We start from the raw sequence: 15,276 nt of genomic DNA, 5'->3' as shown, positions 1-15,276 counted from the left end.
GAGCACAGCCAGCCAAATGCCGTGCATAAAACATGGTTTTCTCTTCCAGTGTGCTTTTTCTGTTTGTTGCATTTCAGAATGTTCCATTACCACAACTATTTTGCAAGTGTAATTTCCATTATTACTGCATAATGCACCCAATATTATTGTTATTATGAGACATTAAACATCTCTGAATAAGACATGCCACTTTTAAGATTCTAGTATCAGCTTTCTCAACAATTATGGCACAAAAAATCATGCAAATTATTACATTGGAATAATCAAGTGCTAATTCTAGTATAGTTAGGTTAAATGAGGTTTCTTGAGAAAAACAAGTAAGTATTAACTCTGTAAACTCTGCAATAACTGAAGACATACTCTTGGGTAGAAGGGTCTCAAAGAAAGTAGATGAAGCAACCCATTTGGTATAACTTCAGAAGCATTAAAGTAGTCCTCCCATCAAAGGTTATCTCCTTTTCCTTATGCCTGAATTATACAATAAACCACATTTTATGGGACATTTTGAGGAAATAGAATTTTAATTTTAACTGGATTAAAATGTGGGGCCATGTGTCAGCTTCCTCATCATGGGCACAAGTTTATCCTGTGTACATCCACCCAGGACTTCAGAGATGAGAGGAAAGGGACCAAGGTTCGCTGGCATGGGTATTAGTCTGCCAGGGCTCCTGTAACAAAGTGCCACAGATTGTGTGGCTTCAACAACAGAAATTTATTGTCTCACATTTCTGGAGGCTAGAGGTCCAAAACCAAGATGTCCAACAGTGTTGGTTCCTCCTGAGAGCTGCAAAGGAGAATCTGTTTCATGCCTCTCTCCTAGCTCCTGGTGGTTTGCTGGCAATCTCTGGCATTCCTTGGCTTCTGCATTGCTCTGATCTATGTCTTCATCTTTACATGGCATTTTCCTGTGTATGTGTCCAAATTTCCCCTTTATGAGGACACCAGCCATATTGGATTAGGGGCCCAGCCTACATCATTATGACTTTATTTAAACTAATTACGTCTGCCTTGACCCAGACTCTATTTCCAAGTAAGATCACATTCTGAGGTACTGGGGGTTAGGACTTCAGCATATGCATTTTGAGGGGACACAGTTCAACCCACAACAGCCACCTGAAATAACTATTTCTATAAGGTCAATATTCAACCATAATTTAAAACAATTTTATTAATACAACTTCTTCCTGACTTTTAGTTTAATTTTGAAAGGTTGTTATCTAATGATTAAAGCAAAGTAAATCCAGGCTTTTATATATAATCTGCTTAAATTAAAAATTGAGCACATTAGAAAGAGGATCTTGTTTTTGTAGAAAAATAAAAGAAATTAATCTATCTTAAACGAACAAGAGGATTAAAAGTCTCTTTTAGAGCCTTAGACATTAAACACACTAAATCAGGCCCAATTGTCATTGTTGGCTGGCAGAAATGTAACATTACAGGATTTCTGCTACCACTAGGGAAAGAGAGATTAGACTTGCCCCGTGTATTATGAGAAATATGAAGGGTCACTCTAAGCTAATGTAGGATCAATTCTGAACTAATGATAAAAGAAAATAATTTTTATGTAGTAATCCACTCAGGAGCAACACCCTGTAAATGAATTTTAAAGAATTAAGGAAAACATTTACAAAGAAAGACTTTGGGGGGGGGGGGGCAGATCTCTAGACTATTCCAAAGAGCTAACCTGAGGCTGCTGGGCAAGAACCTTCTAGGCTGGATGAAGTAATATAGCACGTAGACCCAGAAACCTAGGTCAGGGATTGGAAATGGGTGAGCTGGTGACAAGTCAAGAAGTCAACTGGGCTGCTGGTGACATGCAACAGCAGGGAACAACGCAGTGCAAATTTAGACAGGATTGAGATGGCAGCAAGGGACATGGCCCAGGGTGGAGTCTGGCAGGACCAAGGACAGCACCAGACAACTGCTTTAATTTCCATCATCACACGAAGTTCCACTGGGCAGTGCTGCTCAGAGTATCACAGCAGCAGAATCAGCTGGAAGGCTGTGAACACACAGGTTCTGATTCAGTGGATCTGGAGTAAGGCCTGAGTTTTGCATTTTCACCAAGAGCCAGCTTATGGTGATGCTACTGGTCCAAAAGTTGACAATCTGAGAACCACTGGACCACACTTTGAGAATCAATGTCTGACGACACTGGGTGAGATTTTTATGGTGTGTATGCAAAGGACTCAGTGCCAGCACAGGCAGGCTGCGTTTTCCCCCTTCTCATAAGCAGGTGCAGAAAGTATCCACACCTGGTAATCTTTGGCCTGGAAAGGTATATGGTAGTTTTCCAACACCAGCTGTTTTCTTAGTTAGCATATAGTTAGGCCAAGGCTTCCCAAACACATCACCAAAGGTGTCAGTAAGGCTTGTATTCCTTGGAACTGTGTGCAAAAAAATATGTTTGTGCCCATGAGCACTTTTCTAAGAAAACTGTATTCCCTGGGACCTTAGCTCTAGAGCCAAATGGCCTCATCACATGGTTCTGGGGCAAGTTGTTTAGCCTCTCAGTGACTTAGAGGAAAACACAGGACTCCTACCACAGGGCTCTCTTAAGGTTAAAGGAGAAATGCCCATAAGGCACCATGCACAGCACCTAACACAGAGTATGTGCTCCACTGGTGTTAGCTGTTATTATTTTTACTAATTCCCAATGAGATCCATAACCCCTTTGCCTCCTGCTCCCCAATTAAGATTATCTTATTTAAGCTAAATATAAAAATGTACCTTCTCTGCACCACAGCAGCTATGTTTAGGGAGATGACTTGGGGGAAGAATTAAAATTTGACCAGCAAATATACAGAGGTATTTCAAACATGATAGTCAAGGACCATCTCTATACAGCACATTGGGAAGTGAAACTGAAAAGTTTTTTCAACTGCATTTCCATCTGACAAGAGGCAAAAGAGGTATTGTCCCTGTATCCTAGATGGACTATAAGTTCTAGGAAGTCATTAACTTATTTATTTTTGAATCCCTAGCTTCTACCCTACTGCCAGGCACTATCAAATATGATGGATGGATGGATGGATGGATGGATGGATGGATGGATGGATGGAAGGAAGGAAAGATGATTAAATGGATCTCCCAGGGCCCAAGTTATTGAAGATTAAAGCCAGTAGGGATATGTGAATATCTGGCCCAACTTCCTCATTTTATAGACAAGGAAAACTAAATTCTAAAGAGGCTAAAGGATTTGCCCAAGATCACAAACTAATGAAACAGTGACAAATATTCTACCTCTCAAACATCACTCCTCTGCTCTGAGTCTTAGATAAACACACACACACACACACACACGCACACACACACACACATTCATCAAACACTAATACAGCTTTGAGGTGAGTCTACAACTCTAAGCTTCATTTTCCTTGAGATTCAAGGGTAAGTGAAATGTTTCGTTTAAGGACTGCTACAATATTTGAGAAAGAAGCATAATTCCCTTCTTCTCTCAATATCCTTCTCTGCTAAGAATCTCTTTGCACTAGAAGCTCCCAGAAAAGCACAATCTGGCATTTTCTAAATTTACTTCTAATTAATATCAGTTCATCACTAAGAACATTAATACAAATTCAGATTCTGTAAAATGTTTGGTTCTTAGTAAAGAAAAATAGCAACATATACTATTGTTTAGTTTAAAGGCAAATGTAACACGGCAGAGGTATCACTTGCCCATATATCCATTCTTTATTCTTCCTCAATAACAAAACCCTGATTTCTAGCTGATCACATTGCTTCCCAGATAAAAGACTGTATTTCCTTATCTCTTTTATGGTTATATGTCATGTGACTAAAATATGACCAATAAGATGTAAGTGAAAGTGTCATGTGGGATTTCCAGGAGGTTTCCTTAAAGTAAAGAGCTATACTTAGTGCTTTCTCCATCCCTTTGCCTAGAGTGAGAATGTGATGGCTGGAGCTACCACAGCAATATTGGACCATAAGGAGAAAGACTACACCCTAGGGATGAAAGAGAAGAGAGCTGAATGAAGCTTGGGCCCCTGATGACTATGAAGTCTCTATACAAGACTTGTACTACCTACCTCTGGACTTCTCTTATGTAAGTAGAAATTTCTTCTATTGTTTAAGCCACTACAATTTTTTTCATATGTAATTCTACCTGCTTTTAAATACATTCAACATATTCTAGTATTCTTAGCTACTTATAAAGAGTGGTGTCCCTAATGAAAAATTTATTTAGGCTTGAAGCTTTCTGTGAAGTAGTTAGTGGCAGTGCAATAAGCCAGCAATCCATGCCTACTGGAAGCTGAAGTCCCCACTTAAAAGTACGCTGTTCTTATTCAGCACTTCCTGAACTGGTCAGCAATTTTCTAATTCTGGGATTACTACTCTTCCTCTAGATTCCCTACATATTTCTTTCTTGCCTCCTCCTTTGCTTCAAAACCAAGGCAATTCTTCTTCTTCCAGAATTCTCATGACCACTACACTGCACTCTCCCTTCCTCTCTTAACCCAGAAATACATAGTGCATTAACAAAATGGGTCTGCAATCTCATTCTTTGTTAGCTCCTTTAGCTCAAAAAATCTAGGTTTGGGCATCATGTTAATGAAGTTAGCTTTCTTCATCTATTCTATACATTTCAAATTCTAGTATACTTTTAAGAAGCCAGATACTGACATTATTTTGACCATTCAATGAATTCTACACATCTGTATATTTTTGTTGAAAGCACAGATGCTTTTTCTTGAAGAAGCAAAGCAAAATTCAGTCAGGCCTCAAGTGGAACAAGAAAATAAAGATGTATTTAGTCTCACAATACTCTCAAAATAACATTCACTTTAGGAAATTTTAAGTTGAATGTGTCAAGTCTTTCACCTGCAAAACAAATGTAACTTATAATTGGGGCAAATCCAGGTTTTGTGGAGCTTGAAGCTTATTTAATTTGAGGGCCCTCTTTAAGAAAAAGAGTACAAAATTACAAATATGGAATTAGGTAAAATCACTTCTGCTTATAATCAAGACATATACACGAGTCCCAACCCAAGAGAAAAGAGAAGATTAAGTGATAGAAAACTATAAACAGATGTATGGCTTAAAGTCAGAAAATAAGGGAAAAAATTAAGAGGTTTTTTTAAACTTTCAAGAAAAAAAAAAAGCAGTATCAGTTTTGAACCTCCTGTTAAATTTATGTAGCAATTGCAATGAGGAGAAAAAAACTTTATACACAGAAAGATCAATACCAACTCCCACATTTAGAAATTACCCATAAAATACTCAAAGAAATCTGCTATATATTCAGATACTGATTGTATCTAAACACCTCATTTTAGGGAAAATGTTAAGACAATGACTTGTAGAAATAACTGTTTACTGGTTCTCACTGGATACTATTTAAAAGCCCCTAATACTTGCTTTAGATGTGCCATCCCTCGGTACACATATATTATTTTATCTTACGTCTACTAGTAATAAAAAAAAACCCTAACAGCCAACTATTTAAGCATTTGCTATGTGCCTAGCAAGCAGCATGCTAAGCACTTTTTATGCAATGCCTCCAGTTCATCCCCCAACAAACAAATGAAAAGAGTGTTTCATTATCCTCATGAGACAGATGGGGAAACTGAGGACTCAGTAGGTCATACAACTTGTAAGAAGCGAAGCCAAAACCAAATCCAGGCAGTTTCCATAGAAACCTGAGATTCAGAGAAGTTAGCCAAACAACCCAGGTCATACTGCTATTAAGTGGCAGAATCAGGAATCTAACTGGGTCTGACATCAAAACAGGGGCTCTTATACCCTCATAATATTAAGGAAACCGAGCACAAAATAAAAAATTGTTGAGGGTTTCTGAATTTACAGTTCCCTTTGCAAAAATGACAGGAGGAAAGCAAATACGGAGTGTTTATTAATCTAATAAGTCTTTGTTGAGCTCCTAGCATGTGCATGACCCACTTGCTGCCATTCTTGGGGGTAAAAGGAAGCAATTAGTTCTGCCTTCAGACAAGGCACATGCATTTTAGCAGTTGTAGCTTATTTTGTCATTGGAACTAGTGCCCTCTCCCCTTTGTTCCATGTGCTTTTTCTGGAGTAATAACATTGTCATTACATTGATTTCAAAGCTTTTGCATGACCAAAAGGCATAATTTGGGGCTGGGACATTTTCTTTGCTACGTCATGCTTTAAAAAGTTTTGTACAAATTAACAAAAACACATAAGAAGAAGAAAACTACCATTTGCATCTGTGGAGGCTGACACAATTGCCATAAGGCTCCTGTTCCTGCTAAAGAGGGGTTTCCTTCCACTAATTCATCCCCTCCACACCAAAAATGGATTACACATTCCCTTTGATTCCTGATTTCAGGTTCAGGTCTAACCGGAAGGGGCCAGGTTGACAGCCAACACCATGTCATGTGTTAAATTGTCAAAAAGAAAAAAATTATTTCAGACCTAACATACCAAGAAAAAAACATATGACATTCCACCCCCCTCAAGCCTCTCCATTCCCTAGAAGGGGACAACAATTTGGGATGCTGTTTCGTTTGTTTCTATATATAAAAATAAGACATGAAAATTGGGAAAGTACAAAAAGATATAGAGAAGAAGAAAAAAGTTGTCCAAAATCCCTACCCCAAGAGGAAATGACTATTAATATTTTGGTTATATTTCTTGTAGTTAAAATACTACCTTAAAAATAATTGAGGTCAAACAGTGCATATAGTTATGAAATCTGTTTCTAATGGGAAGTTCTTTGTTGTTTCTTTCTCTGAAAGGCCACCCACTTAATATTCATGTACAGTGACCTTTTTTTCAGGCAAATTCATTTTAACATCTTGACTGGAGCAATCTAAAGACATATGCAAACTGCCCAAGCTTCTCTTAGGTATAATTCAGTAAGTTGTCCTGGGACTTTCTGACCCGCAGTAGAAATCTACCCTCCACAGAGCTAGATGACAAGATGAGAGCTGATCTTCCTAAAAAATAAGAATTGTCATTGTATTTTCACCATAATATGAATTTAATGAGAAATTTGTATTTTTTCATGTTTCACAACATCTACTGATTTATACCTGGCAATCTCTAAATTGCACAAGCAGGAAGGACTGTAAATTCAAAAGAAAGGAAAGGGCACAGCACATATGGAGGAGTGGAGGAGTCATTTAAACATTTATCAAGATTAAAGTGTATAAGAGACTCATTTGTTTGACAAGGAAGAGGCAAAAGAAGATGATGTGAAGAAGGAGGAGGGGGAAGAGGAGACTCAGCTTAATCCTCCAACTGCCAGGTGCCTTGCAGAGGATTTCTGATAGAGATTTCTCCTCTCTGATTGCCCTAAAACCTTCCTTTTTTCTCAGTCCCACATCAGGAACAGCAGAATGCCTGCCCAACAGTTAAACTGGAAAGACACCTTTACTACTTTGTTTGCCATAGATTGACATGTGGGACATTTGGCAGATGGTTCTCTTTGAAAACCACTCAAGTCTATACACTTTAAACTAAACCAAAGAGATCACTACATACAATGGATTTTTTTTCTTAAGCCTGTGAGTTGGCCCAGAACATAGAGAATGGAGGTAATCATGAAAATTTTGTCAGTTGTCAACCTGGGACTTCATCATCTTGCTTGATTTCAGTGGTGGCTGTTTTTATAATTTTTGAATTGATGTTCCCAGGATTCTCTATCATCTTATTCACATCATCCTTTTAAAAAAGAATTGCTGATGCCTTGGAAGGTTTCAGCCATGAGGCAATGAAGTTTTATTGGCGCTTGAGTTTTCCAGATGGCATTTTTTCAAGAGAAACAGGGAAAGATGCCATTTCCTTAACATGCATACACCACTCATGGAGCTTGGCGGCCAGTCCGTTGTTAACCTGTCACCAGGAACACCTTCCCTAAACTGAATGCTCTATTTTTCAGGGAGTGGGTGGTTTCAGGCAGACATTTTCAGGCACCAAGGATAGCCCTGAATCATGTTAACTAGAATGACAGCTTACTGGATACTTCCCTGAATAACGTAGTAATAACATGTGAACTTCCTAGAAAGCCAAATCTCTTACAAGATATTATACTTAGCAAGTTTAAGTTCTTTTCAGTTACTAGTGATCCTCATACCAGTGCTTTCCATGAGCATCTAAATGGAGACAAGTGTGTTCTAATTGTCTTGTTTCTCATTAGGGGAGGAAAAGTAGTACCATCTTGTTTTTTCTGAAATGAGTTGCCAAATTTGGTTGAGTTCCTTAGCAACTGGATGTTTAACTAATAAATTTATGCTTAAAACAGCTTCTTAATGTCTTTAGTTAAGAGAATACATCTTTAATTTGTTGTTTCAAAGAACTGAGAGTGGCGAACTGTATTAGTTATAGTTAGTTAGTTGTGAGCTTCTTTATCTCTGTGCTGGAAATTGTCAATCAGACAAAATTTGAACTTGCAAAAAACAGTTTACAGGAAAGGATCAACAGAGTCCACAGTCTATGTAAAAAATCTATATAGTCTATATATTTTTTAAAGTAAATTCTCAGTTATCTAGGAGATAATTCAAAACCCACATTCAAAAGCAGTTATAAATATCACAGCTAAATATCAAATATTTATTTTGAGTTATCTACAATTTGGACTAACTAGATCCCTAGACGAAAATGATAATTTTTTAAAAACAAATTGTTACTAGTGCAAAACCAGCTTTCATTATTTGTGGACAGTATGACATTTCTATTTTTTCATAGACAAAAACTCAGTTCAAATTTGTTTATAGCAAGCCCCAGAGCAACTTTAAAATATTTTAATAATGAATATTTCTTTTAAAATGAATCATTAAATAGAGATTTAAAATGTTTTGTGCTGTAGCTTTAACTTTTTTGCAGTGGGATTTGACTTTTTTCCAAAAATAAATTTGTTTTATTAAAACGTTTGGTTGTAAAAAACACAATTGGGAAAGAAATGTATAAAACACAAAGTAAAAGTCCCTTCTTCCCGCCCACATTTTAAATTTTGGTAGAGGTTGATAGATATGATAGCTATTGCTAAAATGCCAAGGCTGACTAATATTACCTTCACCAACACTGGCTCTTATCAGTCTTTTTACTGCTTGCTCACCCAACATCTCTGATGCACTGTGCCTCCTCTCAAGAGATCATATCCTTGAACTGTCCACCTTCCACAATGTTTCTAGACTTATCTACCTAATTTAAAACCTGATTATTTAAGTCTCCTGCTTCAGGTCCTCTGCTGGCTTTCTGCAGCTACAAAATTAAATCCAAACTCCTTTAGAGGGCTTACCAGGTCCCTCATAGCCTGGACTCAACCTCCCTTTTTTGCCTCATGCCCTTATGTTCTTGCTTTCTCCACAAATCACCTCTTGTATCAGCCATGCTGAATTTTTTTAACTTTTTGCAATTCATGATTCTCTTTCTCATGTCGCTTCCTTTGCACTTACTATTTCTCCTCCCTTCTACCTCTAGAGATAACCTCCCATTCAACTCCCAAGAGCCAGCTGAAATACCAACTCTTCTGTGACATCTTCCTGACCCCCTGTCCAGAAAAAGGAGTTACTCCTCTTCTGCTTCTCTTGCATTAGCGCTTAGTACTTTTCTAGATGAATGTTTGTCTCCCACTAGAGATCATGGTGTCTTTGAGGGCAAGAACCCTCATGCTGGCCTCCATTGGTTGAGTTCCTGATTTACAGAAGACCCTCAAAAAGGATTTACTGAACACCTAAAAGGTGTTCAATAGTATACAGCAAAAGTCAACAGCAACAAAAATCCAGTCTCTCTTCTGCATCTGTAGCATGAAATATGAAATATTAGAGAGTACTTAGTATATAACAAGCATTAACAACCTATGGCTGCCCTGCAGAAGGAAAGCATGCTAATAACTCTGCAAGTGTGCACTTCCACAGCCTCAGCTAAAATGGCAGAGAAGGATAACAATACCCAAGTATTTCTTCTTCCCACCCTCCTTCTGCCTTCCTCGCACTCCTGTGACTTCACATCCACAGCATTTACTCTCAGATGCCCTCTTGCTGGCCAAAGCTCCTCATTTCAAAACATACACCAAGCCAGACACAAAAATTTCCTACTTTTCCACCTCAGCCAACTTCCACTCCCTTAGCCAAGTATCATGAGACACCTACTCAAGAAACAAGTAAGATTATATGACTTAAGTACTTGATTCTCAGGCAAGAATAAACTGAATTTTCCAGAGATAAATTCCTTTTTAAAAGATTAGCTGATTAACTCAAATGAAACTAACGAGCAGAATGTACTGAATTTTTATTGGAAGGCCTTCTTGAAGTCCCTGGGACTTTCTTGGTCACTAGATACCACCAGCCCCAAGATAGAAATATGGTTCAGCAATCAGACCCTCATTTCTGAAAGGCTGCCCACACCAGGCACAGCTGCAGAGATTGCTTAGTGTGCCTTCCTTAGAGGGTCAGTGCTCAGCATATCACAATCCCTCAGTGTATACACTTCTGATTTAGTGGAAAGAAGTCATTAAAAAATAAATAAAATTGGGGCAAGAGAGTAAGGAGGAAAAATGCTGAGAGAAGAGTGACAGATGAGAAAGGATGTCAACACTGGAAGAATTACATAGAACATACCAAATAGATGGCACTGGGCACTCACACAAAAAAAACTACTGAAAAATCAGAAATGCACCCATCCCAACATTAAAATATTTTTCCTCTAAAAAAGCTGTGTCCTATAACATATTAGCTAAAAAAAAAAAAAAATCCATTAAAGATTGAGTGGATCAGAAAATCCCAGAGCACTTTTCTTCCTGAAATGATGAAAGCTTGCTGAATGGCTGGAAATGTCTCTGCTCTACCCTCACTTCTCATGATATTAGTTTCCATCCCCAATTTGATCTTATTTCCAGGGCAGCCATTCCTCTTATAACCACACATGCTGAGATCAAAGGATGGAGAGACTGCTACTTACAAGACTAATGTTACAGAGAGAAGAGTTGGAAAGGGCTCAAACTTCATTATATAAAAAATAATTTCAAGGGATAAAAATCATTTTCAGAGGAAGCCAAAACCAAAAATAGTAGCAACTTTAAACTTCATTTCAGGAGCTTGAGGGCTGGTATATCCCTCCATGTGGTTGCTAAGGAACAGGATTCATTTATCCTTTGCTATCCAATAGTTTCTTGGAAACTGCTACCCTATATTATATCTATGATTGTTAAATCCACTCTAAATGGAAAAGCCCCTCAAAAAAGTGTAGTTTAAGTTACAGTATATAGGAATCTTTATCAGGAAAATGTTATAGAAAGCCAAAGTTCCTTTAATATCTTTTGTTGTTCCAATATATTAACATTCTTCTACTTGGAGAGTAGATTTTCTTATTCATAATATCTTATTCTTCATGTTGATTACTGAATGTAGAGTCTTCTTATAAATAAGTGAATTTGTCTTGATTAAACACACTAATCTGAGCATGTCAAAAAAAAAAAGAAATAGAAATATTCTACCCTGAACTAAGCCATGCAAAATCATTCTGACTTTCCCCTAAGCATTAATGAAAGAATGTTCTTGATAACAGAATGTGTAAGAAGTAAAAAGAATACTTTCTATACATGATAAATGGTCTTCAGCTATTGCCTGTTATAGGCCCAACCATGTAAGAGAAAAGTCTGGGTAACTGTCATAGGGAAGTTTTTTGAAAGTGTCATCCATGTGTTTGTTTCACGTAAAAACCACACTGCTTGCCAAATCTCTGTCCTTCTACTTCCTGTAACTCTATCAACCCTAAGTAATTATTTACAAGTGTGCTAGGTCTCTTGCATTTCTAGTTCCCTGTGTTGTTAAATGAATAAAGGGCATTCTGAGAGCAGACTCTCCAGTGGGTAGAATATTCCTCTAGTTGTGTCCCTTGCTCATGCTCTGACTTCTCTACACATTATCACTTTTTACAAGAAAGCTCGATGAGGCTTTCCTCTTTGAAAGAGCTAATGTTACAATAAAGAATGGGGAAGAAACTGAGACCAATGGCTAACGAGGGGGGAATTTGTGATTTGGCAAGATCAATTTTCTATGACATTTTAAGATTCTGGCTGTCCTGTGCCTAAGCCCAGAGACTTTGTACCTCAAACACATATCTTCTAGTACAACTATCTCTGAAATGAAAACCATCAGTTGAATAGCAAAATCTCAACTGACCAGAATCTAACCACAGGAGAAACATTACTACATGTCATAAAGCACTTGTCTTGGGCACTCTTAGGCTTAAAAATAAGCCAAAATAATTTTTCCTGCAGATCAATTTTAACAGAGTTGAATGATAAGGGAACAGAGTCACATAAGAAATCTAGTTTTTTAAAAATGAAAACAATTTCCAGGGGGGGGGTTCCTTAGATAATTGCACACCCAATTCTATCTTCCACAATTAATTACTTACTGTACCACAAGAGTGAAGTTCAGAATGGCTTTACAGGATTGTCAAATACCTCATTTTGCTCACTCTATTTTTTATTAACTAGGGCCTATTAATGACTATTTCAGGCTCCTGTGGAATACTAGATGGAGGTCTTTGAACACTAAGTGCTAAAGTGGATTCATGGTGAAAACAAATTTGATCAACACAATTTTATTAGTTTTAAGATTTAAACTAGTAATGTGCATTTGTTGTTTTATTTGAAAATATTCAATTCTGCTACAGAAAATGAGAAATCAAATAGGATAGGTGAAACTTGTAAGACGTGTTAAGTATAGAAAAGTAACTTATGAGACATTATGCATATATAAAATACATAGATGTACTGAACATAAAAAGGGACAGAATTGCTGAGTAAACACTAAAATCGTCACTAAACAATACACATACATGAGGTATACAATTTGCTCAATATTTATGAAGTCTTAAATTGGTCACCCATTGGTTACATTCATTCTGGGTCCACAGATACTCTGCCAGATAAAATCCACAGCTGCTCATAGACAAACTGGTGAGCTTATAATTGTGGCCCGATGTACTTGTCCCTGTATCTCTCCAACTGAGCTTTCTTGCTCCAAACCTCAACTCTGTTCTTTCTTGCTCCAAACCTCAATCATACCATCAGTAGGGAAGGCTGATGAAAGAGGAAGAGGTACCAGGGAAGGAGAAAGGAGAGGGGCACAGAGACAAATCAACTGACCAGGACTCAGGCAGTGTGGTCCTTCTACCTCACTTATAGCCAATCCTAAGTATATAAACCTACTCCATTTTTTTCCCCTTACTTCTCACTGTGTGCTTATAATTGATTCAAGCATCTTAATTTGTGATCATAACCCATGGAACAGTTTACCTGGTAGTGTATTTGGAGGCTATATTGTATCAAGGTAATTTCCCACATGACAAAACTCATCAGTGTTTCTTAAGCCCTCATACTGTCTTCTAATTGTTTCTCATCATGGGCTAATAGAATGAAAATAAATGAAAGATGACAACTAGTTATTAATTGGCTGAAGTCAATCCTGCTTAGTCCTACAAGTTGGTTACACGTGGTCTTGTTGTGAGTTTATATTACATATAACAATAGTTGTGTTTTCTCCTGGTAAAATTATCCCTAAGGCAAATCATTAAATTATACATATTGGTATTTCATGGTGCTCCACAAAGAGTATAGTGGACAATAAAGAGGGCTATAAGCTCAAGTTGCTCAGCCAGCTGAAGTTTCACTCCCATCCTTTTAGAAAGATGCTCACTAACAGTGTGTACCTGTGTTTATTAGCTACACATTTCACATAGGCCTTATGCTGTGTGCTATAGTGAAGAAAAAGTGAACATGATAGTCACTATCGTAGCATATGGGAGAGACAAATAGTGTATCATAAAGATACACTAAGTACCCAGGTAATTATGATACAAGGGACTAGCTAGCTATATTCTATAAGAGACATACAAACAAACCTGTATGGAAATCATGAGGTAAGAGGTAAGCAATCATGCTCACGGTAAGAATACAAGTAAAGTAAAACAGTACAAACTCTCTTGCAGGTAACTTAGCAATATGTATGAAAAGCCTTAAGACTGCACAATTTATAGTAGTTAAATACTGGAAATAATCTACATGTCTAACATTTTGGGAGTGGTTAAACAAACTATGATACACCCACTCACTAAAATACATGCAGCTCTTAAAAATTACATTGCAGGAAGGTATCTCATTAGATGTTATAGGAAAAGAAAAAGATACACGATAAACAAAAAATGTTTAAAGTCTTTAAAAGAACAATGAAATGTCTTTCTCCCACCCTAGAATTCCCGGTACCTTTACTCAAAGACAAGACTGTTTTAAAGTGGACGTATATACATATGTATGTACCTCTCTTTACTTTTATTCAAATAGTGGGTGTCATAGTATACCCACTATTTGGCTCTTTGTTTGGGGCCCTTAACAATTTATCTTGGAGATCTTTCCATATCAGCAACATACAGATTGACAGTATGTTTTTTAAGAGTCACAGACAATGCAATTGTATGGATTTTAAATATATCTCACTTACTCAGTCCCCTATTAAAGGACAATTATACAGTTTTAAGAATTTTGCTATTACAAACACTGCTGCAATATATCTAGACGAAACATTTAATAATATGAAAAATTATTCAAGATATTTTGTTAACTAAGAAAAAAAGAAAGATGATCTGGTTTCCAGTTCCACAACAAGTAAAAATTCCAACAGACTGAAAAATCAACAACTCTTCTTGGATACATAAGAGAGGAAAAAATACAGAGCAAACCACTGCCCCCAAGATTGGAGAGACAGGAAATACAGGGGAAATACAGGGAGCCTTGGTGTAACAGAGCAGAGACTCGGGTATGGAAACCACGGCAGGAACAGATGCTGGGTTAGGAAAACCTGAACTATAGTTGACACATTGCTGAAGGCTCTATGTGATCGAGTCGGAGAGTTAAAAACTCCAAGAGGACCCAGTCATGGCCAGTGTTGTTGGGGTGGGGCAGTGTCCCTACAATATAGTGAGATTTATCTCTAGAATTCCAACCACATTCCCACCCACGGTAGAGAGAGAAACACTCTCTCAGGTTTCTGGCAGGGAAAAGAAAAAGGAAACGTTTTGAAATACGCCAGAGCATTCCATTTTTCCTTACAAGACTCGCCCTCAGGAGAAACTAGTTAACCTGACCCTAACCTGCTGGAGTATTATTAGAGACTAACTGATCTGAGGGGAGGGAAACACCCAACTCCAGCCCACTCTAGTCATCCTATCCCACCTAAGGAGAAAAAAGTGAGAAATGCTTGTGCAGTTCACTGTCCAGAGGCATAGGCTCACTAAAAGACTGAGACCTACTCACAGACTACTGAACAC

General features: G+C 37.6%; 1 protein-coding gene across 4 annotated transcripts in view; it reads right to left on the bottom strand.

Moving 5' to 3' along the window:
* METTL24 (methyltransferase like 24) overlaps positions 1 to 15,276 on the bottom strand; it is a 97,726-nt gene that overhangs the window by 6,845 nt on the left and 75,605 nt on the right. The gene's annotated exons all lie outside the window — the stretch shown is intronic.

This window comes from Camelus dromedarius, chromosome 6, assembly GCF_036321535.1.
Source record: "Camelus dromedarius isolate mCamDro1 chromosome 6, mCamDro1.pat, whole genome shotgun sequence".
In the NCBI taxonomy this organism is placed as follows: Eukaryota; Metazoa; Chordata; class Mammalia; order Artiodactyla; family Camelidae; genus Camelus; species Camelus dromedarius.
Note: the sequence above shows the minus strand (reverse complement) of the source record. Positions and strands in the feature narration are given on the sequence as shown.